This window comes from Salvelinus fontinalis, unplaced genomic scaffold, assembly GCF_029448725.1.
Source record: "Salvelinus fontinalis isolate EN_2023a unplaced genomic scaffold, ASM2944872v1 scaffold_0056, whole genome shotgun sequence".
NCBI classification, from domain to species: Eukaryota; Metazoa; Chordata; class Actinopteri; order Salmoniformes; family Salmonidae; genus Salvelinus; species Salvelinus fontinalis.
Window position 1 is genome coordinate 609,924 of NW_026600265.1, and position 26,408 is coordinate 636,331.

The 26,408-nt window shown below is 41.8% G+C and overlaps 1 long non-coding RNA gene across 1 annotated transcript; it reads left to right on the top strand.

The window, feature by feature from the left end:
- Positions 1-985: 985 nt before the first annotated feature.
- On the top strand, positions 986-6,242 carry LOC129842607 (uncharacterized). The gene is made up of 2 exons (XR_008757643.1): positions 986-3,182; positions 3,315-6,242. It is a non-coding gene; the product is annotated as an uncharacterized LOC129842607 (long non-coding RNA).
- Positions 6,243-26,408: the final 20,166 nt, after the last annotated feature.

Below are 26,408 nucleotides of genomic sequence, written 5' to 3' on the forward strand. Positions count from 1 at the left end.
AGTAGGGAGAGCACTGATGGAGAGAGAGAGTACTTTGATTGGTACTGTATGTCTTGTAAATATTAATTATATACAGTCCCAGTCAAACGTTAGTCATTTAGTTAGTCAGTTTTTCTTTATTTTTTGCTATTTTCTACATTGTAGAATAGTAGTGAAGACAAAACTATGAAATAACACATATGGAATCATGTAGTAACCGAAAAAGTGTTAAACAAATCAAAATATGTTTTAGATTTTAGATTCTTCAAAGTAGCCAACCTTCTCCTTGATGACAGCTTTTCTTCTGATTATCTTGATCTCTGGCTCCCTCTTGAGTCATTAGTGTCTTAATTGTTTTATTGAACAGTGCGCTTAAAGCATCAGACAAGCTCAGTGCACAGACCTATAGTTGATTTGATTACAACACATAGGGTGTGTCTATGTGGAAAAATCTGGTACATTTACAGAAGGATTTATTGATGTCCAGTATCCCAGTCAAATACATGGAGTACATGTCAATTAAAAGGAATGCGTTTTGTGTGTATATACTGTGTGTGTGTGTGTGTGTGTGTGTGTGTGTGTGTGTGTGTGTGTGTGTGTGTGTGTGTGTGTGTCTTTGTATATACTGTGTGTGTGTCTGTCTGTATGGGTCTATCTGTGTATGTGAGTTGGTCTCTGATTACTGTGATTAGTTCAATGTAACGTCAAATACTATACATAATAATCAGTCTGTTTTGGGTTTGCAGAATCATTGTATATCATTGGTTACCCATCCTGTCATGTTACCACACAGATGTGACTGTCTATCTCAGTGGTTCCCATCCTATCATGTTACCTCACAGATGTGACTGTCTATCTCAGCGGTTCCCATCCTATCATGTTACCACACAGATGTGACTGTCTATCTCAGCGGTTCCCATCCTATCATGTTACCTCACAGATGTGACTGTCTATCTCAGTGGTTCCCATCCTATCATGTTACCTCACAGATGTGACTGTCTATCTCAGTGGTTCCCATCCTATCATGTTACCTCACAGATGTGACTGTCTATCTCAGCGGTTCCCATCCTATCATGTTACCTCACAGATGTGACTGTCTATCTCAGCGGTTCCCATCCTATCATGTTACCACACAGATGTGACTGTCTAGCTCAGCGGTTCCCATCCTATCATGTTACCACACAGATGTGACTGTCTATCTCAGTGGTTCCCATCCTATCATGTTACCACACAGATGTGACTGTCTATCTCAGCGGTTCCCATTCTATCATGTTACCACACAGATGTGACTGTCTAGCTCAGCGGTTCCCAACCTTTCCCATTCTGGAGACCATCAAATCATCGTCAAAAGCTCTTGACGACCACCATTCACGGAGTCGCTGATTTCTTTCACATCAAATATATTGATGGTCAAATCCTATCAATACATGTGGATGTAACAAGGCCTGTAAAGGTCTATTATTATTAGAAACTATTTGCATTGTGAAAAGGAATGTAAAATTACCATTAATACTCCCAACTGTTATTATTTTTGAATAATAAAATACAACAATCTCTAAATAATTGCAGACCAGCTGCACCACCCCCAGGGACCACAGGTTGGGAACCACTGGTCTAGGGTCTTTCAGCCAGACCTAGTTGTTGTGTCACACTGCCCTCTGCTGGTAGCACTGCAAAACATCACCTAAATAAATCAAATCATTAAATTAATTAATTTAATTGCACATTTAATAGATATAACCTTAATTTATAGGCTGAATACTGGTATTAAGTGTATGAAGACTTAACATGACATAAATATCAACAAATGAACCTATAGGTGTTGAATCCGCCCACTGTGTTGAAACAGGAAGTCCATTTATAAGGAAGCAGAGGAAAGGGTCTCTTATTATTATAGCTCAATGGTGCCGTTACTTCGCTTCACCTCCGTTCCGCCAGTAAGAATAAACAAGACCTAAATCCACTTTTAACAGAAATTCATATTGTATGGGCTGAATACTTACATGAAGTGTAGGGAGACTTTACACGACATAAATATGAATATATAATATAAACTTATACGTGTTGAACCCGCCCACTGTGTTGAAACAGGAAGTACATTTATACGGAATTAGTTGAATAAATGGACACCATCGGTCGAAGAAAAATGTTTCTGAACTCCCATAGACTTAACATTGGTCGGACAATTCAGCCGTGGTTGGATAAAACAGACGTGGTTGGATGTTCACATGTGAAAGACTCTCGTCCGCCGAGCTACAAGCGAGATAGTAGAGCTGCTCATCGATTTGACTGGTGTCGTAACGCAGCCGTGTTCCTGCCTCTGACTGCCATCGTCCTCACAGAGCCCAGCCTATTTTCTCTGCATCGGCAACACTACAGCAGCTCCTCGGAGTGAAGCCGCTTTTTGAGCGTCAAACCAGCAGACTAATCCAACTAGCATAACCATGTCCCTGTGTCCTCTGTCCTCTTTTCTTATATATCATAATATCATCGTACGTACACAATATCATTATATAGTCTAACGACCCTGGGTTTATAAGCGTGGATAGCGACTGTTGTACAGAAATGATCTAACAGTTCCAAACTCAATCAGAAGTAGTTTAATCCATTTTATTCAAGTAGTATATTTGCCATTTGCAAGTACCTATTAAAAGTAATATATAGGAATTATTCTTTGTAGCTCTCTCACATATAGTAGGTCTACATAGCACACAGAGGTATACAGTATAACAGTCACATAGAACAAATAAAACATTCCTAAAATCCTCTATGACGTCCTTTAATTTCAGCACCAGGTTGATTCCACTGCACATCGCTGTTAGACACTGCGCTTCTTGTCTGTCTGTAGGCTGTCTCGTCGTTGTTATTGACGAGACTTATGACGTTTTTAGTCTCACAATGGATTCTGAGGAACCCTTTTTATTATAGTGCTGTGATAATACAAACATACAGCCTCCTTAATATCTAAACATATTATTTGAAAGACTGAAGACGGAGAGTTCTGCATGAAAGATGTATTTTATTATTGTCAGTGACATGGCACACAACCATTGGTTGAGGCAATGTTGCGTGTCAATTGTAGACGGCCTCGTAGGATTTCAGTGGGCGGGGCTGCAGCGGAGCTCAGCATTTCTTCCGAATCTCTCTCCCCCCTCAGCTATGCCGGTGTGTAAATGGGAGCCGAGACTATCACACAGTGCCAAGTAGAGAGACGCGGATGAAGTGTGTATCAGTCATGCTGGTGGCTGGCAGCGACGACAGAGCAGAGCGTGGCTATGCCGGTGTGTAAGGGGTGAAGTTGTCAATGGGAGCCGAGACTATCACACAGTGCCAAGTAGAGAGACGCCGATGAAGTGTGTATCAGTCATGCTGGTGGCTGGCAGCGACGACAGAGCAGAGCGTGACATGCCAGTGGTTTTTCCTGAGGGGATGTGTTTTCTTGGTCTTGGATCCACGGAGTGATAGCGGAATGTTCCATTTATTCTATGGTTCTTTCCTTCCCGTCTTATTTCTATCACCATGGCATGATCCAGAGCAGGGCGGTGTAACTGGTTGATTCAACATCACTGTTATAGTGATAGGAAGAGACACAGAGGATTTTGCAACAAGTGCAAGTAGGAAAACAGTCATTACACCTTTCCCCCTCATAATCAAGGCAGTTCTCTCTGGCAGTGTTCAAGCCTTAGCAGCAGTCAATCGGAGTGTTTCTGACTTCTGGCTGATTTGTTCTGATGATGATGGCGGCTGGCAGCTCCCTTCTGGTTTCGTTTTACAGCTCAGAGTGTCAGTGAGTAGAGAGGCAGTGCTTGTTTTATAGTGACTTGTATTTCCATTCACTTACAAAAGTGAGACATACATTTCTCCAGTAGATTAGTTGTATGCTTCGCCCGGGTAGGATAACTTACTGTCTATTATTTTCTATCCAGTACAGCTTGGTTTTATAGTGACTGACTTGACATTTGTCGGACAATTCAGCCGTGGTTGGATAAAACAGCTGTGGTTGGATGTTCTCATGTGAAAGACTCTCGTCCGCCGAGCTACAACCGAGATAGTAGAGCTGCTCATCGATTTGACTGGTGTCGTAACGCAGCCGTGTTCCTGCCTCTGACTGCCATCGTCCTCACAGAGCCCAGCCTATTTTCTCTGCACCGGCAACACTACAGCAGCTCCTCGGAGTGAAGCCGCTTTTTGAGCGTCAAACCAGCAGACTAATCCAACTAGCATAACCATGTCCCTGTGTCCTCTGTCCTCTTTTCTTAAATATAATATCATCGTACGTACACAATATCATTATATAGTGTAACGACCCTGGGTTTATAAGCGCGGATAGCGACTCTTCCGCTTGAGCATGCTTTTGGGGCGCAGTCAATAGCGCGCTGGACTTCGGGCTACAAGGTTGAGGGTTCAAGGCCTGCTCCCTACCTGTTTCATTACGTTACATTTTACTATCGTTATATTTCTGTGCTACAGAAATTATCTGACAGTTCCAAACTCAATCAGAAGCTTTTCTAAGTTTTATTCAAGTAGTTTAATCCATTTTATTCAAGTAGTATATTTGCCATTTGCAAGTACCTCTTAAAAGTAATACATTTGAATTATTCTTTGTAGCTCTCTCACATATAGTAGGTCTACATAGCACACAGAGGTATACAGTATAACAGTCACATGGAACAAATAAAACATTCCTAAAATCCTCTATGACGTCCTTTAATTTCAGCTCCAGGTTGATTCCACTGCACATCGCTGTTAGACACTGCGCTTCTTGTCTGTCTGTAGGCTGTCTCGTCGTTGTTATTGACGAGACTTATGCGTTTTAGGTCTAAAGTAGTGCCCTACATGGGGAATAGGGTCCTGGTCTAAAGTAGTGCACTATATAGGGAATAGGGTCCTGGTCTAAAGTAGTGCACTAGATAGGGAATAGGGCCCTGGTCTAAAGTAGTGCACTTAATAGGGAATAGGGTCCTGGTCTAAAGTAGTGCACTAGATAGGGAATAGGGCCCTGGTCTAAAGTAGTGCACTATATAGGGAATAGGGCCCTGGTCTAAAGTAGTGCACTATATAGGGAATAGAGCCCTGGTCTAAAGTAGTGCACTATATAGGGAATAGGGCCCTGGTCTAAAGTAGTGCACTATATAGGGAATAGGGCCCTGGTCTAAAGTAGTGCACTATATAGGGAATAGAGCCCTGGTCTAAAGTAGTGCACTATATAGGGAATAGGGCCCTGGTCTAAAGTAGTGCACTAGATAGGGAATAGGGCCCTGGTCTAAAGTAGTGCACTATACAGGGAATAGGGCCCTGGTCTAAAGTAGTGCACTATATAGGGAATAGAGCCCTGGTCTAAAGTAGTGCACTATATAGGGAATAGGGCCCTGGTCTAAAGTAGTGCACTACATAGGGAATAGGGCCCTAATCAAAAGTAGTGCACTACACAGGGAATAGGACCCTGGTCAAAAGTAGTGCCCTACATAGGGAATAGGGCCCTGGTCAAAAGTAGTGCCCTACATAGGGAATAGGGCCCTGGTCAAAAGTAGTGCCCTACATAGGGAATAGGGCCCTGGTCAAAAGTAGTGCCCTACATAGGGAATAGGGCCCTGGTCAAAAGTAGTGCACTACATAGGGAATAGGGTCCTGGTCTAAAGTAGTGCCCTACATAGGGAATAGATTACCATTTGGGACAGACAGAGACTCAAGGCTGAGTGTTTAACAGTAAAAAGAGATTGAGAAATGACAGAAGTAGGTTAAAAGTAGGGAGAGCACTGATGGAGAGAGAGAGTACTTTGATTGGTACTGTATGTCTTGTAAATATTAATTATATACAGTCCCAGTCAAACGTTAGTTATTTAGTTTGTCAGTTTTTCTAAATTTTTGGCTATTTTCTACATTGTAGAATACTAGTGAAGACAAAACTATGAAATAACACATATGGAATCATGTAGTAACCGAAAAAGTGTTAAACAAATCAAAATATATTTTAGATTCTTCAAAGTAGCCAACCTTTGCCTCGATGACAGCTTTTCTTCTGATTATCTTGATCTCTGGCTCCCTCTTGAGTCATTAGTGTCTTAATTGTTTTATTGAACAGTGCGCTTAAAGCATCAGACAAGCTCAGTGCACAGACCTATAGTTGATTTGATTACAACACATAGGGTGTGTCTATGTGGAAAAATCTGGTACATTTACAGAAGGATTTATTGATGTCCAGTATCCCTGTCAAATACATGGAGTACATGTCAATTAAAAGGAATGCGTTTTGTGTGTATATACTGTGTGTGTGTGTCTGTGTCTTTGTATATACTGTGTGTGTGTCTGTCTGTATGGGTCTATCTGTGTATGTGAGTTGGTCTCTGATTACTGTGATTAGTTCAATGTAACGTCAAATACTATACATAATAATCAGTCTGTTTTGGGTTTGCAGAATCATTGTATATCATTGGTTACCCATCCTGTCATGTTACCACACAGATGTGACTGTCTATCTCAGTGGTTCCCATCCTATCATGTTACCACACAGATGTGACTGTCTATCTCAGTGGTTCCCATCCTATCATGTTACCTCACAGATGTGACTGTCTATCTCAGCGGTTCCCATCCTATCATGTTACCACACAGATGTGACTGTCTATCTCAGCGGTTCCCATCCTATCATGTTACCTCACAGATGTGACTGTCTATCTCAGTGGTTCCCATCCTATCATGTTACCTCACAGATGTGACTGTCTATCTCAGTGGTTCCCATCCTATCATGTTACCTCACAGATGTGACTGTCTATCTCAGCGGTTCCCATCCTATCATGTTACCTCACAGATGTGACTGTCTATCTCAGCGGTTCCCATCCTATCATGTTACCACACAGATGTGACTGTCTAGCTCAGCGGTTCCCATCCTATCATGTTACCACACAGATGTGACTGTCTATCTCAGTGGTTCCCATCCTATCATGTTACCTCACAGATGTGACTGTCTATCTCAGCGGTTCCCATCCTATCATGTTACCTCACAGATGTGACTGTCTATCTCAGCGGTTCCCATCCTATCATGTTACCTCACAGATGTGACTGTCTATCTCAGCGGTTCCCATCCTGTCATGTTACCACACAGATGTGACTGTCTAGCTCAGCGGTTCCCAACCTTTCCCATTCTGGAGACCATCAAATCATCGTCAAAAGCTCTTGACGACCACCATTCACGGAGTCGCTGATTTCTTTCACATCAAATATATTGATGGTCAAATCCTATCAATACATGTGGATGTAACAAGGCCTGTAAAGGTCTATTATTATTAGAAACTATTTGCATTGTGAAAAGGAATGTAAAATTACCATTAATACTCCCAACTGTTATTATTTTTGAATAATAAAATACAACAATCTCTAAATAATTGCAGACCAGCTGCACCACCCCCAGGGACCACAGGTTGGGAACCACTGGTCTAGGGTCTTTCAGCCAGACCTAGTTGTTGTGTCACACTGCCCTCTGCTGGTAGCACTGCAAAACATCACCTAAATAAATCAAATCATTAAATTAATTAATTTAATTGCACATTTAATAGATATAACCTTAATTTATAGGCTGAATACTGGTATTAAGTGTATGAAGACTTAACATGACATAAATATCAACAAATGAACCTATAGGTGTTGAATCCGCCCACTGTGTTGAAACAGGAAGTCCATTTATAAGGAAGCAGAGGAAAGGGTCTCTTATTATTATAGCTCAATGGTGCCGTTACTTCGCTTCACCTCCGTTCCGCCAGTAAGAATAAACAAGACCTAAATCCACTTTTAACAGAAATTCATATTGTATGGGCTGAATACTTACATGAAGTGTAGGGAGACTTTACACGACATAAATATGAATATATAATATAAACTTATACGTGTTGAACCCGCCCACTGTGTTGAAACAGGAAGTACATTTATACGGAATTAGTTGAATAAATGGACACCATCGGTCGAAGAAAAATGTTTCTGAACTCCCATAGACTTAACATTGGTCGGACAATTCAGCCGTGGTTGGATAAAACAGACGTGGTTGGATGTTCACATGTGAAAGACTCTCGTCCGCCGAGCTACAAGCGAGATAGTAGAGCTGCTCATCGATTTGACTGGTGTCGTAACGCAGCCGTGTTCCTGCCTCTGACTGCCATCGTCCTCACAGAGCCCAGCCTATTTTCTCTGCACCGGCAACACTACAGCAGCTCCTCGGAGTGAAGCCGCTTTTTGAGCGTCAAACCAGCAGACTAATCCAACTAGCATAACCATGTCCCTGTGTCCTCTGTCCTCTTTTCTTAAATATAATCTCATCGTACGTACACAATATCATTATATAGTCTAACGACCCTGGGTTTATAAGCGTGGATAGCGACTGTTGTACAGAAATGATCTAACAGTTCCAAACTCAATCAGAAGTAGTTTAATCCATTTTATTCAAGTAGTATATTTGCCATTTGCAAGTACCTATTAAAAGTAATATATAGGAATTATTCTTTGTAGCTCTCTCACATATAGTAGGTCTACATAGCACACAGAGGTATACAGTATAACAGTCACATAGAACAAATAAAACATTCCTAAAATCCTCTATGACGTCTTTTAATTTCAGCACCAGGTTGATTCCACTGCACATCGCTGTTAGACACTGCGCTTAGTGTCTGTCTATGGGCTGTCTCGTCGTTGTTATTGACGAGACTTATGACGTTTTTAGTCTCACAATGGATTCTGAGGAACCCTTTTTATTATAGTGCTGTGATAATACAAACATACAGCCTCCTTAATATCTAAACATATTATTTGAAAGACTGAAGACGGAGAGTTCTGCATGAAAGATGTATTTTATTATTGTCAGTGACATGGCACACAACCATTGGTTGAGGCAATGTTGCGTGTCAATTGTAGACGGCCTCGTAGGATTTCAGTGGGCGGGGCTGCAGCGGAGCTCAGCATTTCTTCCGAATCTCTCTCCCCCCTCAGCTATGCCGGTGTGTAAATGGGAGCCGAGACTATCACACAGTGCCAAGTAGAGAGACGCGGATGAAGTGTGTATCAGTCATGCTGGTGGCTGGCAGCGACGACAGAGCAGAGCGTGGCTATGCCGGTGTGTAAGGGGTGAAGTTGTCAATGGGAGCCGAGACTATCACACAGTGCCAAGTAGAGAGACGCCGATGAAGTGTGTATCAGTCATGCTGGTGGCTGGCAGCGACGACAGAGCAGAGCGTGACATGCCAGTGGTTTTTCCTGAGGGGATGTGTTTTCTTGGTCTTGGATCCACGGAGTGATAGCGGAATGTTCCATTTATTCTATGGTTCTTTCCTTCCCGTCTTATTTCTATCACCATGGCATGATCCAGAGCAGGGCGGTGTAACTGGTTGATTCAACATCACTGTTATAGTGATAGGAAGAGACACAGAGGATTTTGCAACAAGTGCAAGTAGGAAAACAGTCATTACACCTTTCCCCCTCATAATCAAGGCAGTTCTCTCTGGCAGTGTTCAAGCCTTAGCAGCAGTCAATCGGAGTGTTTCTGACTTCTGGCTGATTTGTTCTGATGATGATGGCGGCTGGCAGCTCCCTTCTGGTTTCGTTTTACAGCTCAGAGTGTCAGTGAGTAGAGAGGCAGTGCTTGTTTTATAGTGACTTGTATTTCCATTCACTTACAAAAGTGAGACATACATTTCTCCAGTAGATTAGTTGTATGCTTCGCCCGGGTAGGATAACTTACTGTCTATTATTTTCTATCCAGTACAGCTTGGTTTTATAGTGACTGACTTGACATTTGTCGGACAATTCAGCCGTGGTTGGATAAAACAGCTGTGGTTGGATGTTCTCATGTGAAAGACTCTCGTCCGCCGAGCTACAACCGAGATAGTAGAGCTGCTCATCGATTTGACTGGTGTCGTAACGCAGCCGTGTTCCTGCCTCTGACTGCCATCGTCCTCACAGAGCCCAGCCTATTTTCTCTGCACCGGCAACACTACAGCAGCTCCTCGGAGTGAAGCCGCTTTTTGAGCGTCAAACCAGCAGACTAATCCAACTAGCATAACCATGTCCCTGTGTCCTCTGTCCTCTTTTCTTAAATATAATATCATCGTACGTACACAATATCATTATATAGTGTAACGACCCTGGGTTTATAAGCGCGGATAGCGACTCTTCCGCTTGAGCATGCTTTTGGGGCGCAGTCAATAGCGCGCTGGACTTCGGGCTACAAGGTTGAGGGTTCAAGGCCTGCTCCCTACCTGTTTCATTACGTTACATTTTACTATCGTTATATTTCTGTGCTACAGAAATTATCTGACAGTTCCAAACTCAATCAGAAGCTTTTCTAAGTTTTATTCAAGTAGTTTAATCCATTTTATTCAAGTAGTATATTTGCCATTTGCAAGTACCTCTTAAAAGTAATACATTTGAATTATTCTTTGTAGCTCTCTCACATATAGTAGGTCTACATAGCACACAGAGGTATACAGTATAACAGTCACATGGAACAAATAAAACATTCCTAAAATCCTCTATGACGTCCTTTAATTTCAGCTCCAGGTTGATTCCACTGCACATCGCTGTTAGACACTGCGCTTCTTGTCTGTCTGTAGGCTGTCTCGTCGTTGTTATTGACGAGACTTATGCGTTTTAGGTCTAAAGTAGTGCCCTACATGGGGAATAGGGTCCTGGTCTAAAGTAGTGCACTATATAGGGAATAGGGTCCTGGTCTAAAGTAGTGCACTAGATAGGGAATAGGGCCCTGGTCTAAAGTAGTGCACTTAATAGGGAATAGGGTCCTGGTCTAAAGTAGTGCACTAGATAGGGAATAGGGCCCTGGTCTAAAGTAGTGCACTATATAGGGAATAGGGCCCTGGTCTAAAGTAGTGCACTATATAGGGAATAGAGCCCTGGTCTAAAGTAGTGCACTATATAGGGAATAGGGCCCTGGTCTAAAGTAGTGCACTATATAGGGAATAGGGCCCTGGTCTAAAGTAGTGCACTATATAGGGAATAGAGCCCTGGTCTAAAGTAGTGCACTATATAGGGAATAGGGCCCTGGTCTAAAGTAGTGCACTAGATAGGGAATAGGGCCCTGGTCTAAAGTAGTGCACTATACAGGGAATAGGGCCCTGGTCTAAAGTAGTGCACTATATAGGGAATAGAGCCCTGGTCTAAAGTAGTGCACTATATAGGGAATAGGGCCCTGGTCTAAAGTAGTGCACTACATAGGGAATAGGGCCCTAATCAAAAGTAGTGCACTACACAGGGAATAGGACCCTGGTCAAAAGTAGTGCCCTACATAGGGAATAGGGCCCTGGTCAAAAGTAGTGCCCTACATAGGGAATAGGGCCCTGGTCAAAAGTAGTGCCCTACATAGGGAATAGGGCCCTGGTCAAAAGTAGTGCCCTACATAGGGAATAGGGCCCTGGTCAAAAGTAGTGCACTACATAGGGAATAGGGTCCTGGTCTAAAGTAGTGCCCTACATAGGGAATAGATTACCATTTGGGACAGACAGAGACTCAAGGCTGAGTGTTTAACAGTAAAAAGAGATTGAGAAATGACAGAAGTAGGTTAAAAGTAGGGAGAGCACTGATGGAGAGAGAGAGTACTTTGATTGGTACTGTATGTCTTGTAAATATTAATTATATACAGTCCCAGTCAAACGTTAGTTATTTAGTTTGTCAGTTTTTCTAAATTTTTGGCTATTTTCTACATTGTAGAATACTAGTGAAGACAAAACTATGAAATAACACATATGGAATCATGTAGTAACCGAAAAAGTGTTAAACAAATCAAAATATATTTTAGATTCTTCAAAGTAGCCAACCTTTGCCTCGATGACAGCTTTTCTTCTGATTATCTTGATCTCTGGCTCCCTCTTGAGTCATTAGTGTCTTAATTGTTTTATTGAACAGTGCGCTTAAAGCATCAGACAAGCTCAGTGCACAGACCTATAGTTGATTTGATTACAACACATAGGGTGTGTCTATGTGGAAAAATCTGGTACATTTACAGAAGGATTTATTGATGTCCAGTATCCCTGTCAAATACATGGAGTACATGTCAATTAAAAGGAATGCGTTTTGTGTGTATATACTGTGTGTGTGTGTCTGTGTCTTTGTATATACTGTGTGTGTGTCTGTCTGTATGGGTCTATCTGTGTATGTGAGTTGGTCTCTGATTACTGTGATTAGTTCAATGTAACGTCAAATACTATACATAATAATCAGTCTGTTTTGGGTTTGCAGAATCATTGTATATCATTGGTTACCCATCCTGTCATGTTACCACACAGATGTGACTGTCTATCTCAGTGGTTCCCATCCTATCATGTTACCACACAGATGTGACTGTCTATCTCAGTGGTTCCCATCCTATCATGTTACCTCACAGATGTGACTGTCTATCTCAGCGGTTCCCATCCTATCATGTTACCACACAGATGTGACTGTCTATCTCAGCGGTTCCCATCCTATCATGTTACCTCACAGATGTGACTGTCTATCTCAGTGGTTCCCATCCTATCATGTTACCTCACAGATGTGACTGTCTATCTCAGTGGTTCCCATCCTATCATGTTACCTCACAGATGTGACTGTCTATCTCAGCGGTTCCCATCCTATCATGTTACCTCACAGATGTGACTGTCTATCTCAGCGGTTCCCATCCTATCATGTTACCACACAGATGTGACTGTCTAGCTCAGCGGTTCCCATCCTATCATGTTACCACACAGATGTGACTGTCTATCTCAGTGGTTCCCATCCTATCATGTTACCTCACAGATGTGACTGTCTATCTCAGCGGTTCCCATCCTATCATGTTACCTCACAGATGTGACTGTCTATCTCAGCGGTTCCCATCCTATCATGTTACCTCACAGATGTGACTGTCTATCTCAGCGGTTCCCATCCTGTCATGTTACCACACAGATGTGACTGTCTAGCTCAGCGGTTCCCAACCTTTCCCATTCTGGAGACCATCAAATCATCGTCAAAAGCTCTTGACGACCACCATTCACGGAGTCGCTGATTTCTTTCACATCAAATATATTGATGGTCAAATCCTATCAATACATGTGGATGTAACAAGGCCTGTAAAGGTCTATTATTATTAGAAACTATTTGCATTGTGAAAAGGAATGTAAAATTACCATTAATACTCCCAACTGTTATTATTTTTGAATAATAAAATACAACAATCTCTAAATAATTGCAGACCAGCTGCACCACCCCCAGGGACCACAGGTTGGGAACCACTGGTCTAGGGTCTTTCAGCCAGACCTAGTTGTTGTGTCACACTGCCCTCTGCTGGTAGCACTGCAAAACATCACCTAAATAAATCAAATCATTAAATTAATTAATTTAATTGCACATTTAATAGATATAACCTTAATTTATAGGCTGAATACTGGTATTAAGTGTATGAAGACTTAACATGACATAAATATCAACAAATGAACCTATAGGTGTTGAATCCGCCCACTGTGTTGAAACAGGAAGTCCATTTATAAGGAAGCAGAGGAAAGGGTCTCTTATTATTATAGCTCAATGGTGCCGTTACTTCGCTTCACCTCCGTTCCGCCAGTAAGAATAAACAAGACCTAAATCCACTTTTAACAGAAATTCATATTGTATGGGCTGAATACTTACATGAAGTGTAGGGAGACTTTACACGACATAAATATGAATATATAATATAAACTTATACGTGTTGAACCCGCCCACTGTGTTGAAACAGGAAGTACATTTATACGGAATTAGTTGAATAAATGGACACCATCGGTCGAAGAAAAATGTTTCTGAACTCCCATAGACTTAACATTGGTCGGACAATTCAGCCGTGGTTGGATAAAACAGACGTGGTTGGATGTTCACATGTGAAAGACTCTCGTCCGCCGAGCTACAAGCGAGATAGTAGAGCTGCTCATCGATTTGACTGGTGTCGTAACGCAGCCGTGTTCCTGCCTCTGACTGCCATCGTCCTCACAGAGCCCAGCCTATTTTCTCTGCACCGGCAACACTACAGCAGCTCCTCGGAGTGAAGCCGCTTTTTGAGCGTCAAACCAGCAGACTAATCCAACTAGCATAACCATGTCCCTGTGTCCTCTGTCCTCTTTTCTTAAATATAATCTCATCGTACGTACACAATATCATTATATAGTCTAACGACCCTGGGTTTATAAGCGTGGATAGCGACTGTTGTACAGAAATGATCTAACAGTTCCAAACTCAATCAGAAGTAGTTTAATCCATTTTATTCAAGTAGTATATTTGCCATTTGCAAGTACCTATTAAAAGTAATATATAGGAATTATTCTTTGTAGCTCTCTCACATATAGTAGGTCTACATAGCACACAGAGGTATACAGTATAACAGTCACATAGAACAAATAAAACATTCCTAAAATCCTCTATGACGTCTTTTAATTTCAGCACCAGGTTGATTCCACTGCACATCGCTGTTAGACACTGCGCTTAGTGTCTGTCTATGGGCTGTCTCGTCGTTGTTATTGACGAGACTTATGACGTTTTTAGTCTCACAATGGATTCTGAGGAACCCTTTTTATTATAGTGCTGTGATAATACAAACATACAGCCTCCTTAATATCTAAACATATTATTTGAAAGACTGAAGACGGAGAGTTCTGCATGAAAGATGTATTTTATTATTGTCAGTGACATGGCACACAACCATTGGTTGAGGCAATGTTGCGTGTCAATTGTAGACGGCCTCGTAGGATTTCAGTGGGCGGGGCTGCAGCGGAGCTCAGCATTTCTTCCGAATCTCTCTCCCCCCTCAGCTATGCCGGTGTGTAAATGGGAGCCGAGACTATCACACAGTGCCAGTAGAGAGACGCCGATGAAGTGTGTATCAGTCATGCTGGTGGCTGGCAGCGACGACAGAGCAGAGCGTGACATGCCAGTGGTTTTTTTCTGAGGAGATGTGTTTTCTTGGTCTTGGATCCACGGAGTGATAGCAGAATGTTCCATTTATTCTATGGTTCTTTCCTTCCCGTCTTATTTCTGCCACCATGGCATGATCCAGAGCAGGGCGGTGTAACTGGTTGATTCAACATCACTGTTATAGTGATAGGAAGAGACACAGAGGATTTTGCAACAAGTGCAAGTAGGAAAACAGTCATTACACCTTTCCCCCTCATAATCAAGGCAGTTCTCTCTGGCAGTGTTCAAGCCTTAGCAGCAGTCAATCGGAGTGTTTCTGACTTCTGGCTGATTTGTTCTGATGATGATGGCGGCTGGCAGCTCCCTTCTGGTTTCGTTTTACAGCTCAGAGTGTCAGTGAGTAGAGAGGCAGTGCTTGTTTTATAGTGACTTGTATTTCCATTCACTTACAAAAGTGAGACATACATTTCTCCAGTAGATTAGTTGTATGCTTCGCCCGGGTAGGATAACTTACTGTCTATTATTTTCTATCCAGTACAGCTTGGTTTTATAGTGACTGACTTGACATTTGTCGGACAATTCAGCCGTGGTTGGATAAAACAGCCGTGGTTGGATGTTCTCATGTGAAAGACTCTCGTCCGCCGAGCTACAACCGAGATAGTAGAGCTGCTCATCGATTTGACTGGCGTCGTAACGCAGCCGTGTTCCTGCCTCTGACTGCCATCGTCCTCACAGAGCCCAGCCTATTTTCTCCGCACCGGCAACACTACAGCAGCTCCTCGGAGTGAAGCCGCTTTTTGAGCGTCAAACCAGCAGACTAATCCAACTAGCATAACCATGTCCCTGTGTCCTCTGTCCTCTTTTCTTAAATATAATCTCATCGTACGTACACAATATCATTATGTAGTGTAACGACCCTGGGTTTATAAGCGCGGATAGCGACTCTTCCGCTTGAGCATGCTTTTGGGGCACAGTCAATAGCGCGCTGGACTTCGGGCTACAAGGTTGAGGGTTCGAGGCCTGCTCCCTGCCTGTTTCAATATACATTTTACTATCGTTATATTTCTATGGTACAGAAATTATCTGACAGTTCCAAACTCAATCAGAAGCTTTTCTAAGTTTTATTCAAGTAGTTTAATCCATTTTATTCAAGTAGTATATTTGCCATTTGCAAGTACCTCTTAAAAGTAATACATTTGAATTATTCTTTGTAGCTCTCTCACATATAGTAGGCCTACATAGCACACAGAGGTATACAGTATAACAGTCACATAGAACAAATAAAACATTCCTAAAATCCTCTATGACGTCCTTTAATTTCAGCGCCAGGTTGATTCCACTGCACATCGCTGTTAGACACTGCGCTTCTTGTCTGTCTGTAGGCTGTCTCGTCGTTGTTATTGACGAGACTTATGCGTTTTAGGTCTAAAGTAGTGCCCTACATAGGGAATAGGGCCCTGGTCTAAAGTAGTGCACTATATAGGGAATAGGGTCCTGGTCTAAAGTAGTGCACTAGATAGGGAATAGGGCCCTGGTCTAAAGTAGTGCACTATATAGGGAATAGGGCCCTGGTCTAAAGTAGTGCACTATATAGGGAATAGAGCCCTGGTCTAAAGTAGTGCACTAGATAGGGAATAGGGCCCTGGTCTAAAGTAGTGCACTATATAGGGAATAGGGCCCTGGTCTAAAGTAGTGCACTATATAGGGAATAGAGCCCTGGTCTAAAGTAGTGCACTATATAGGGAATAGGGCCCTGGTCTAAAGTAGTGCACTACATAGGGAATAGGGCCCTAATCAAAAGTAGTGCACTACACAGGGAATAGGACCCTGGTCAAAAGTAGTGCCCTACATAGGGAATAGGGCCCTGGTCAAAAGTAGTGCCCTACATAGGGAATAGGGCCCTGGTCAAAAGTAGTGCACTACATAGGGAATAGGGGCCTGGTCTAAAGTAGTGCCCTACATAGGGAATAGGGCCCTGGTCAAAAGTAGTGCACTACATAGGGAATAGGGTCCTGGTCTAAAGTAGTGCCCTACATAGGGAATAGATTACCATTTGGGACAGACAGAGACTCAAGGCTGAGTGTTTAACAGTAAAAAGAGATTGAGAAATGACAGAAGTAGGTTAAAAGTAGGGAGAGCACTGATGGAGAGAGAGAGTACCTTTGATTGGTACTGTATGTCTTGTAAATATGAATTATATACAGTCCCAGTCAAACGTTAGTCATTTAGTTAGTCAGTTTTTCTTTATTTTTTGCTATTTTCTACATTGTAGAATAGTAGTGAAGACAAAACTATGAAATACCACATATGGAATCATGTAGTAACCGAAAAAGTGTTAAACAAATCAAAATATGTTTTAGATTTTAGATTCTTCAAAGTAGCCAACCTTCTCCTTGATGACAGCTTTTCTTCTGATTATCTTGATCTCTGGCTCCCTCTTGAGTCATTAGTGTCTTAATTGTTTTATTGAACAGTGCGCTTAAAGCATCAGACAAGCTCAGTGCACAGACCTATAGTTGATTTGATTACAACACATAGGGTGTGTCTATGTGGAAAAATCTGGTACATTTACAGAAGGATTTATTGATGTCCAGTATCCCTGTCAAATACATGGAGTACATGTCAATTAAAAGGAATGCGTTTTGTGTGTATATACTGTGTGTGTGTGTCTGTGTCTTTGTATATACTGTGTGTGTGTCTGTCTGTATGGGTCTATCTGTGTCTGTGAGTTGGTCTCTGATTACTGTGATTAGTTCAATGTAACGTCAAATACTATACATAATAATCAGTCTGTTTTGGGTTTGCAGAATCATTGTATATCATTGGTTACCCATCCTATCATGTTACCTTACAGATGTGACTGACTAGCTCAGCAGTTCCCATCCTATCATGTTACCACACAGATGTGACTGTCTATCTCAGTGGTTCCCATCCTGTCATGTTACCTCACAGATGTGACTGTCTATCTCAGTGGTTCCCATCCTATCATGTTACCTCACAGATGTGACTGTCTATCTCAGTGGTTCCCATCCTGTCATGTTACCACACAGATGTGACTGTCTATCTCAGTGGTTCCCAACCTTTCCCATTCTGGAGACCATCAAATCATCGTCAAAAGCTCTTGACGACCACCATTCACGGAGTCGCTGATTTCTTTCACATCAAATATATTGATGGTCAAATCCTATCAATACATGTGGATGTAACAAGGCCTGTAAAGGTCTATTATTATTAGAAACTATTTGCATTGTGAAAAGGAATGTAAAATTACCATTAATACTCCCAACTGTTATTATTTTTGAATAATAAAATACTACAATCTCTAAATAATTGCAGACCAGCTGCACCACCCCCAGGGACCACAGGTTGGGAACCACTGGTCTAGGGTCTTTCAGCCAGACCTAGTTGTTGTGTCACACTGCCCTCTGCTGGTAGCACTGCAAAACATCACCTAAATAAATCAAATCATTAAATTAATTAATTTAATTGCACATTTAATAGATATAACCTTAATTTATAGGCTGAATACTGGTATTAAGTGTATGAAGACTTAACATGACATAAATATCAACAAATGAACCTATAGGTGTTGGATCCGCCCACTGTGTTGAAACAGGAAGTCCATTTATAAGGAAGCAGAGGAAAGGGTCTCTTATTATTATAGCTCAATGGTGCCGTTACTTCGCTTCACCTCCGTTCCGCCAGTAAGAATAAACAAGACCTAAATCCACTTTTAACAGAAATTCATATTGTATGGGCTGAATACTTACATGAAGTGTAGGGAGACTTTACACGACATAAATATGAATATATAATATAAACTTATACGTGTTGAACCCGCCCACTGTGTTGAAACAGGAAGTACATTTATACGGAATTAGTTGAATAAATGGACACCATCGGTCGAAGAAAAATGTTTCTGAACTCCCATAGACTTAACATTGGTCGGACAATTCAGCCGTGGTTGGATAAAACAGACGTGGTTGGATGTTCACATGTGAAAGACTCTCGTCCGCCGAGCTACAAGCGAGATAGTAGAGCTGCTCATCGATTTGACTGGTGTCGTAACGCAGCCGTGTTCCTGCCTCTGACTGCCATCGTCCTCACAGAGCCCAGCCTATTTTCTCTGCATCGGCAACACTACAGCAGCTCCTCGGAGTGAAGCCGCTTTTTGAGCGTCAAACCAGCAGACTAATCCAACTAGCATAACCATGTCCCTGTGTCCTCTGTCCTCTTTTCTTAAATATAATCTCATCGTACGTACACAATATCATTATATAGTCTAACGACCCTGGGTTTATAAGCGTGGATAGCGACTGTTGTACAGAAATGATCTAACAGTTCCAAACTCAATCAGAAGTAGTTTAATCCATTTTATTCAAGTAGTATATTTGCCATTTGCAAGTACCTATTAAAAGTAATATATAGGAATTATTCTTTGTAGCTCTCTCACATATAGTAGGTCTACATAGCACACAGAGGTATACAGTATAACAGTCACATAGAACAAATAAAACATTCCTAAAATCCTCTATGACGTCCTTTAATTTCAGCACCAGGTTGATTCCACTGCACATCGCTGTTAGACACTGCGCTTAGTGTCTGTCTATGGGCTGTCTCGTCGTTGTTATTGACGAGACTTATGACGTTTTTAGTCTCACAATGGATTCTGAGGAACCCTTTTTATTATAGTGCTGTGATAATACAAACATACAGCCTCCTTAATATCTAAACATATTATTTGAAAGACTGAAGACGGAGAGTTCTGCATGAAAGATGTATTTTATTATTGTCAGTGACATGGCACACAACCATTGGTTGAGGCAATGTGGCGTGTCAATTGAAGGCGGCCTCGTAGGATTTCAGTGGGCGGGGCTGCAGCGGAGCTCAGCATTTCTTCCGAATCTCTCTCCCCCCTCAGCTATGCCGGTGTGTAAATGGGAGCCGAGACTATCACACAGTGCCAGTAGAGAGACGCCGATGAAGTGTGTATCAGTCATGCTGGTGGCTGGCAGCGACGACAGAGCAGAGCGTGGCATGCCAGTGGTTTTTTTCTGAGGAGATGTGTTTTCTTGGTCTTGGATCCACGGAGTGATAGCAGAATGTTCCATTTATTCTATGGTTCTTTCCTTCCCGTCTTATTTCTGCCACCATGGCATGATCCAGAGCAGGGCGGTGTAACTGGTTGATTCAACATCACTGTTATAGTGATAGGAAGAGACATAGAGGATTTTGCAACAAGTGCAAGTAGGAAAACAGTCATTACACCTTTCCCCTTCATAATCAAGGCAGTTCTCTCTGGCAGTGTTCAAGCCTTAGCAGCAGTCAATCGGAGTGTTTCTGACTTCTGGCTGATTTGTTCTGATGATGATGGCGGCTGGCAGCTCCCTTCTGGTTTCGTTTTACAGCTCAGAGTGTCAGTGAGTAGAGAGGCAGTGCTTGTTTTATAGTGACTTGTATTTCCATTCACTTACAAAAGTGAGACATACATTTCTCCAGTAGATTAGTTGTATGCTTCGCCCGGGTAGGATAACTTACTGTCTATTATTTTCTATCCAGTACAGCTTGGTTTTATAGTGACTGACTTGACATTTGTCGGACAATTCAGCCGTGGTTGGATAAAACAGCCGTGGTTGGATGTTCTCATGTGAAAGACTCTCGTCCGCCGAGCTACAACCGAGATAGTAGAGCTGCTCATCGATTTGACTGGTGTCGTAACGCAGCCGTGTTCCTGCCTCTGACTGCCATCGTCCTCACAGAGCCCAGCCTATTTTCTCTGCACCGGCAACACTACAGCAGCTCCTCGGAGTGAAGCCGCTTTTTGAGCGTCAAACCAGCAGACTAATCCAACTAGCATAACCATGTCCCAGTGTCCTCTGTCCCCTTTTCTTAAATATCATAATATCATCGTACGTACACAATATTATTATATAGTGTAACGACCCTGGGTTTATAAGCGCGGATAGCGACTCTTCCGCTTGAGCATGCTTTTGGGGCACAGTCAATAGCGCGCTGGACTTCGGGCTACAAGGTTGAGGGTTCGAGGCCTGCTCCCTGCCTGTTTCAATATACATTTTACTATCGTTATATTTCTATGGTACAGAAATTATCTGACAGTTCCAAACTCAATCAGAAGCTTTTCTAAGTTTTATTCAAGTAGTTTAATCCATTTTATTCAAGTAGTATATTTGCCATTTGCAAGTACCTCTTAAAAGTAATACATTTGAATTATTCTTTGTAGCTCTCTCACATATAGTAGGCCTACATAGCACACAGAGGTATACAGTATAACAGTCACATAGAACAAATAAAACATTCCTAAAATCCTCTATGACGTCCTTTAATTTCAGCGCCAGGTTGATTCCACTGCACATCGCTGTTAGACACTGCGCTTCTTGTCTGTCTGTAGGCTGTCTCGTCGTTGTTATTGACGAGACTTATGCGTTTTAGGTCTAAAGTAGTGCCCTACATAGGGAATAGGGCCCTGGTCTAAAGTAGTGCACTATATAGGGAATAGGGTCCTGGTCTAAAGTAGTGCACTAGATAGGGAATAGGGCCCTGGTCTAAAGTAGTGCACTATATAGGGAATAGGGCCCTGGTCTAAAGTAGTGCACTATATAGGGAATAGAGCCCTGGTCTAAAGTAGTGCACTAGATAGGGAATAGGGCCCTGGTCTAAAGTAGTGCACTATATAGGGAATAGGGCCCTGGTCTAAAGTAGTGCACTATATAGGGAATAGAGCCCTGGTCTAAAGTAGTGCACTATATAGGGAATAGGGCCCTGGTCTAAAGTAGTGCACTACATAGGGAATAGGGCCCTAATCAAAAGTAGTGCACTACACAGGGAATAGGACCCTGGTCAAAAGTAGTGCCCTACATAGGGAATAGGGCCCTGGTCAAAAGTAGTGCCCTACATAGGGAATAGGGCCCTGGTCAAAAGTAGTGCACTACATAGGGAATAGGGGCCTGGTCTAAAGTAGTGCCCTACATAGGGAATAGGGCCCTGGTCAAAAGTAGTGCACTACATAGGGAATAGGGTCCTGGTCTAAAGTAGTGCCCTACATAGGGAATAGATTACCATTTGGGACAGACAGAGACTCAAGGCTGAGTGTTTAACAGTAAAAAGAGATTGAGAAATGACAGAAGTAGGTTAAAAGTAGGGAGAGCACTGATGGAGAGAGAGAGTACCTTTGATTGGTACTGTATGTCTTGTAAATATGAATTATATACAGTCCCAGTCAAACGTTAGTCATTTAGTTAGTCAGTTTTTCTTTATTTTTTGCTATTTTCTACATTGTAGAATAGTAGTGAAGACAAAACTATGAAATACCACATATGGAATCATGTAGTAACCGAAAAAGTGTTAAACAAATCAAAATATGTTTTAGATTTTAGATTCTTCAAAGTAGCCAACCTTCTCCTTGATGACAGCTTTTCTTCTGATTATCTTGATCTCTGGCTCCCTCTTGAGTCATTAGTGTCTTAATTGTTTTATTGAACAGTGCGCTTAAAGCATCAGACAAGCTCAGTGCACAGACCTATAGTTGATTTGATTACAACACATAGGGTGTGTCTATGTGGAAAAATCTGGTACATTTACAGAAGGATTTATTGATGTCCAGTATCCCTGTCAAATACATGGAGTACATGTCAATTAAAAGGAATGCGTTTTGTGTGTATATACTGTGTGTGTGTGTCTGTGTCTTTGTATATACTGTGTGTGTGTCTGTCTGTATGGGTCTATCTGTGTCTGTGAGTTGGTCTCTGATTACTGTGATTAGTTCAATGTAACGTCAAATACTATACATAATAATCAGTCTGTTTTGGGTTTGCAGAATCATTGTATATCATTGGTTACCCATCCTATCATGTTACCTTACAGATGTGACTGACTAGCTCAGCAGTTCCCATCCTATCATGTTACCACACAGATGTGACTGTCTATCTCAGTGGTTCCCATCCTGTCATGTTACCTCACAGATGTGACTGTCTATCTCAGTGGTTCCCATCCTATCATGTTACCTCACAGATGTGACTGTCTATCTCAGTGGTTCCCATCCTGTCATGTTACCACACAGATGTGACTGTCTATCTCAGTGGTTCCCAACCTTTCCCATTCTGGAGACCATCAAATCATCGTCAAAAGCTCTTGACGACCACCATTCACGGAGTCGCTGATTTCTTTCACATCAAATATATTGATGGTCAAATCCTATCAATACATGTGGATGTAACAAGGCCTGTAAAGGTCTATTATTATTAGAAACTATTTGCATTGTGAAAAGGAATGTAAAATTACCATTAATACTCCCAACTGTTATTATTTTTGAATAATAAAATACTACAATCTCTAAATAATTGCAGACCAGCTGCACCACCCCCAGGGACCACAGGTTGGGAACCACTGGTCTAGGGTCTTTCAGCCAGACCTAGTTGTTGTGTCACACTGCCCTCTGCTGGTAGCACTGCAAAACATCACCTAAATAAATCAAATCATTAAATTAATTAATTTAATTGCACATTTAATAGATATAACCTTAATTTATAGGCTGAATACTGGTATTAAGTGTATGAAGACTTTACATGACATAAATATCAACAAATGAACCTATAGGTGTTGAATCCGCCCACTGTGTTGAAACAGGAAGTCCATTTATAAGGAAGCAGAGGAAAGGGTCTCTTATTATTATAGCTCAATGGTGTCGTTACTTTGCTTCACCTCCGTTCCGCCAGTAAGAATAAACAAGACCTAAATCCACTTTTAACAGAAATTCATATTGTATGGGCTGAATACTTACATGAAGTGTAGGGAGACTTTACATGACATAAATATGAATATATAATATAAACTTATACGTGTTGAAACAGGAAGTACATTTATACGGAATTAGTTGAATAAATGGACACCATCGGTCGAAGAAAAATGTTTCTGAACTCCCATAGACTTAACATTGGTCGGACAATTCAGCCGTGGTTGGATAAAACAGCCGTGGTTGGATGTTCACATGTGAAAGACTCTCGTCCGCCGAGCTACAACCGAGATAGTAGAGCTGCTCATCGATTTGACTGGTGTCGTAACGCAGCCGTGTTCCTGCCTCTGACTGCCATCGTCCTCACAGAGCCCAGCCTATCTTCTCCGCACCGGCAACACTACAGCAGCTCCTCGGAGTGAAGCCGCTTTTTGAGAGTCAAACCAGCAGACTAATCCAACTAGCATAACCATGTCCCTGTGTCCTCTATCCTCTTTTCTTAAATATCATAATCTCATCGTACGTACACAATATTATTATATAGTGTAACGACCCTGGGTTTATAAGCGTGGATAGCGACTCTTCCGCTTGAGTATGGTTTTGGGGCACAGTCGATAGCGCGCTGGACTTCGGGCTACAAGGTTGAGGGTTCGAGGCCTGCTCCCTGCCTGTTTCATTACGTTACATTTTACTATCGTTATATTTCTGTGCTACAGAAATTATCTGACAGTTCCAAACTCAATCAGAAGCGTTTCTAAGTTGTATTCAAGTAGTTTAATCCATTTTATTCAAGTAGTATATTTGCCATTTGCAAGTACCTCTTAAAAGTAATACATTTGAATTATTCTTTGTAGCTCTCTCACATATAGTAGGTCTACATAGCACACAGAGGTATACAGTATAACAGTCACATGGAACAAATAAAACATTCCTAAAATCCTCTATGACGTCCTTTAATTTCAGCTCCAGGTTGATTCCACTGCACATCGCTGTTAGACACTGCGCTTCTTGTCTGTCTGTAGGCTGTCTCGTCGTTGTTATTGACGAGACTTATGCGTTTTAGGTCTAAAGTAGTGCCCTACATGGGGAATAGGGCCCTGGTCTAAAGTAGTGCACTATATAGGGAATAGGGTCCTGGTCTAAAGTAGTGCACTAGATAGGGAATAGGGCCCTGGTCTAAAGTAGTGCACTAAATAGGGAATAGGGTCCTGGTCTAAAGTAGTGCACTAGATAGGGAATAGGGCCCTGGTCTAAAGTAGTGCACTATATAGGGAATAGGGCCCTGGTCTAAAGTAGTGCACTATATAGGGAATAGAGCCCTGGTCTAAAGTAGTGCACTATATAGGGAATAGGGCCCTGGTCTAAAGTAGTGCACTATATAGGGAATAGGGCCCTGGTCTAAAGTAGTGCACTATATAGGGAATAGAGCCCTGGTCTAAAGTAGTGCACTATATAGGGAATAGGGCCCTGGTCTAAAGTAGTGCACTAGATAGGGAATAGGGCCCTGGTCTAAAGTAGTGCACTATACAGGGAATAGGGCCCTGGTCTAAAGTAGTGCACTATATAGGGAATAGAGCCCTGGTCTAAAGTAGTGCACTATATAGGGAATAGGGCCCTGGTCTAAAGTAGTGCACTACATAGGGAATAGGGCCCTAATCAAAAGTAGTGCACTACACAGGGAATAGGACCCTGGTCAAAAGTAGTGCCCTACATAGGGAATAGGGCCCTGGTCAAAAGTAGTGCCCTACATAGGGAATAGGGCCCTGGTCAAAAGTAGTGCCCTACATAGGGAATAGGGCCCTGGTCAAAAGTAGTGCCCTACATAGGGAATAGGGCCCTGGTCAAAAGTAGTGCACTACATAGGGAATAGGGTCCTGGTCTAAAGTAGTGCCCTACATAGGGAATAGATTACCATTTGGGACAGACAGAGACTCAAGGCTGAGTGTTTAACAGTAAAAAGAGATTGAGAAATGACAGAAGTAGGTTAAAAGTAGGGAGAGCACTGATGGAGAGAGAGAGTACTTTGATTGGTACTGTATGTCTTGTAAATATTAATTATATACAGTCCCAGTCAAACGTTAGTTATTTAGTTTGTCAGTTTTTCTAAATTTTTGGCTATTTTCTACATTGTAGAATACTAGTGAAGACAAAACTATGAAATAACACATATGGAATCATGTAGTAACCGAAAAAGTGTTAAACAAATCAAAATATATTTTAGATTCTTCAAAGTAGCCAACCTTTGCCTCGATGACAGCTTTTCTTCTGATTATCTTGATCTCTGGCTCCCTCTTGAGTCATTAGTGTCTTAATTGTTTTATTGAACAGTGCGCTTAAAGCATCAGACAAGCTCAGTGCACAGACCTATAGTTGATTTGATTACAACACATAGGGTGTGTCTATGTGGAAAAATCTGGTACATTTACAGAAGGATTTATTGATGTCCAGTATCCCTGTCAAATACATGGAGTACATGTCAATTAAAAGGAATGCGTTTTGTGTGTATATACTGTGTGTGTGTGTCTGTGTCTTTGTATATACTGTGTGTGTGTCTGTCTGTATGGGTCTATCTGTGTATGTGAGTTGGTCTCTGATTACTGTGATTAGTTCAATGTAACGTCAAATACTATACATAATAATCAGTCTGTTTTGGGTTTGCAGAATCATTGTATATCATTGGTTACCCATCCTGTCATGTTACCACACAGATGTGACTGTCTATCTCAGTGGTTCCCATCCTATCATGTTACCACACAGATGTGACTGTCTATCTCAGTGGTTCCCATCCTATCAT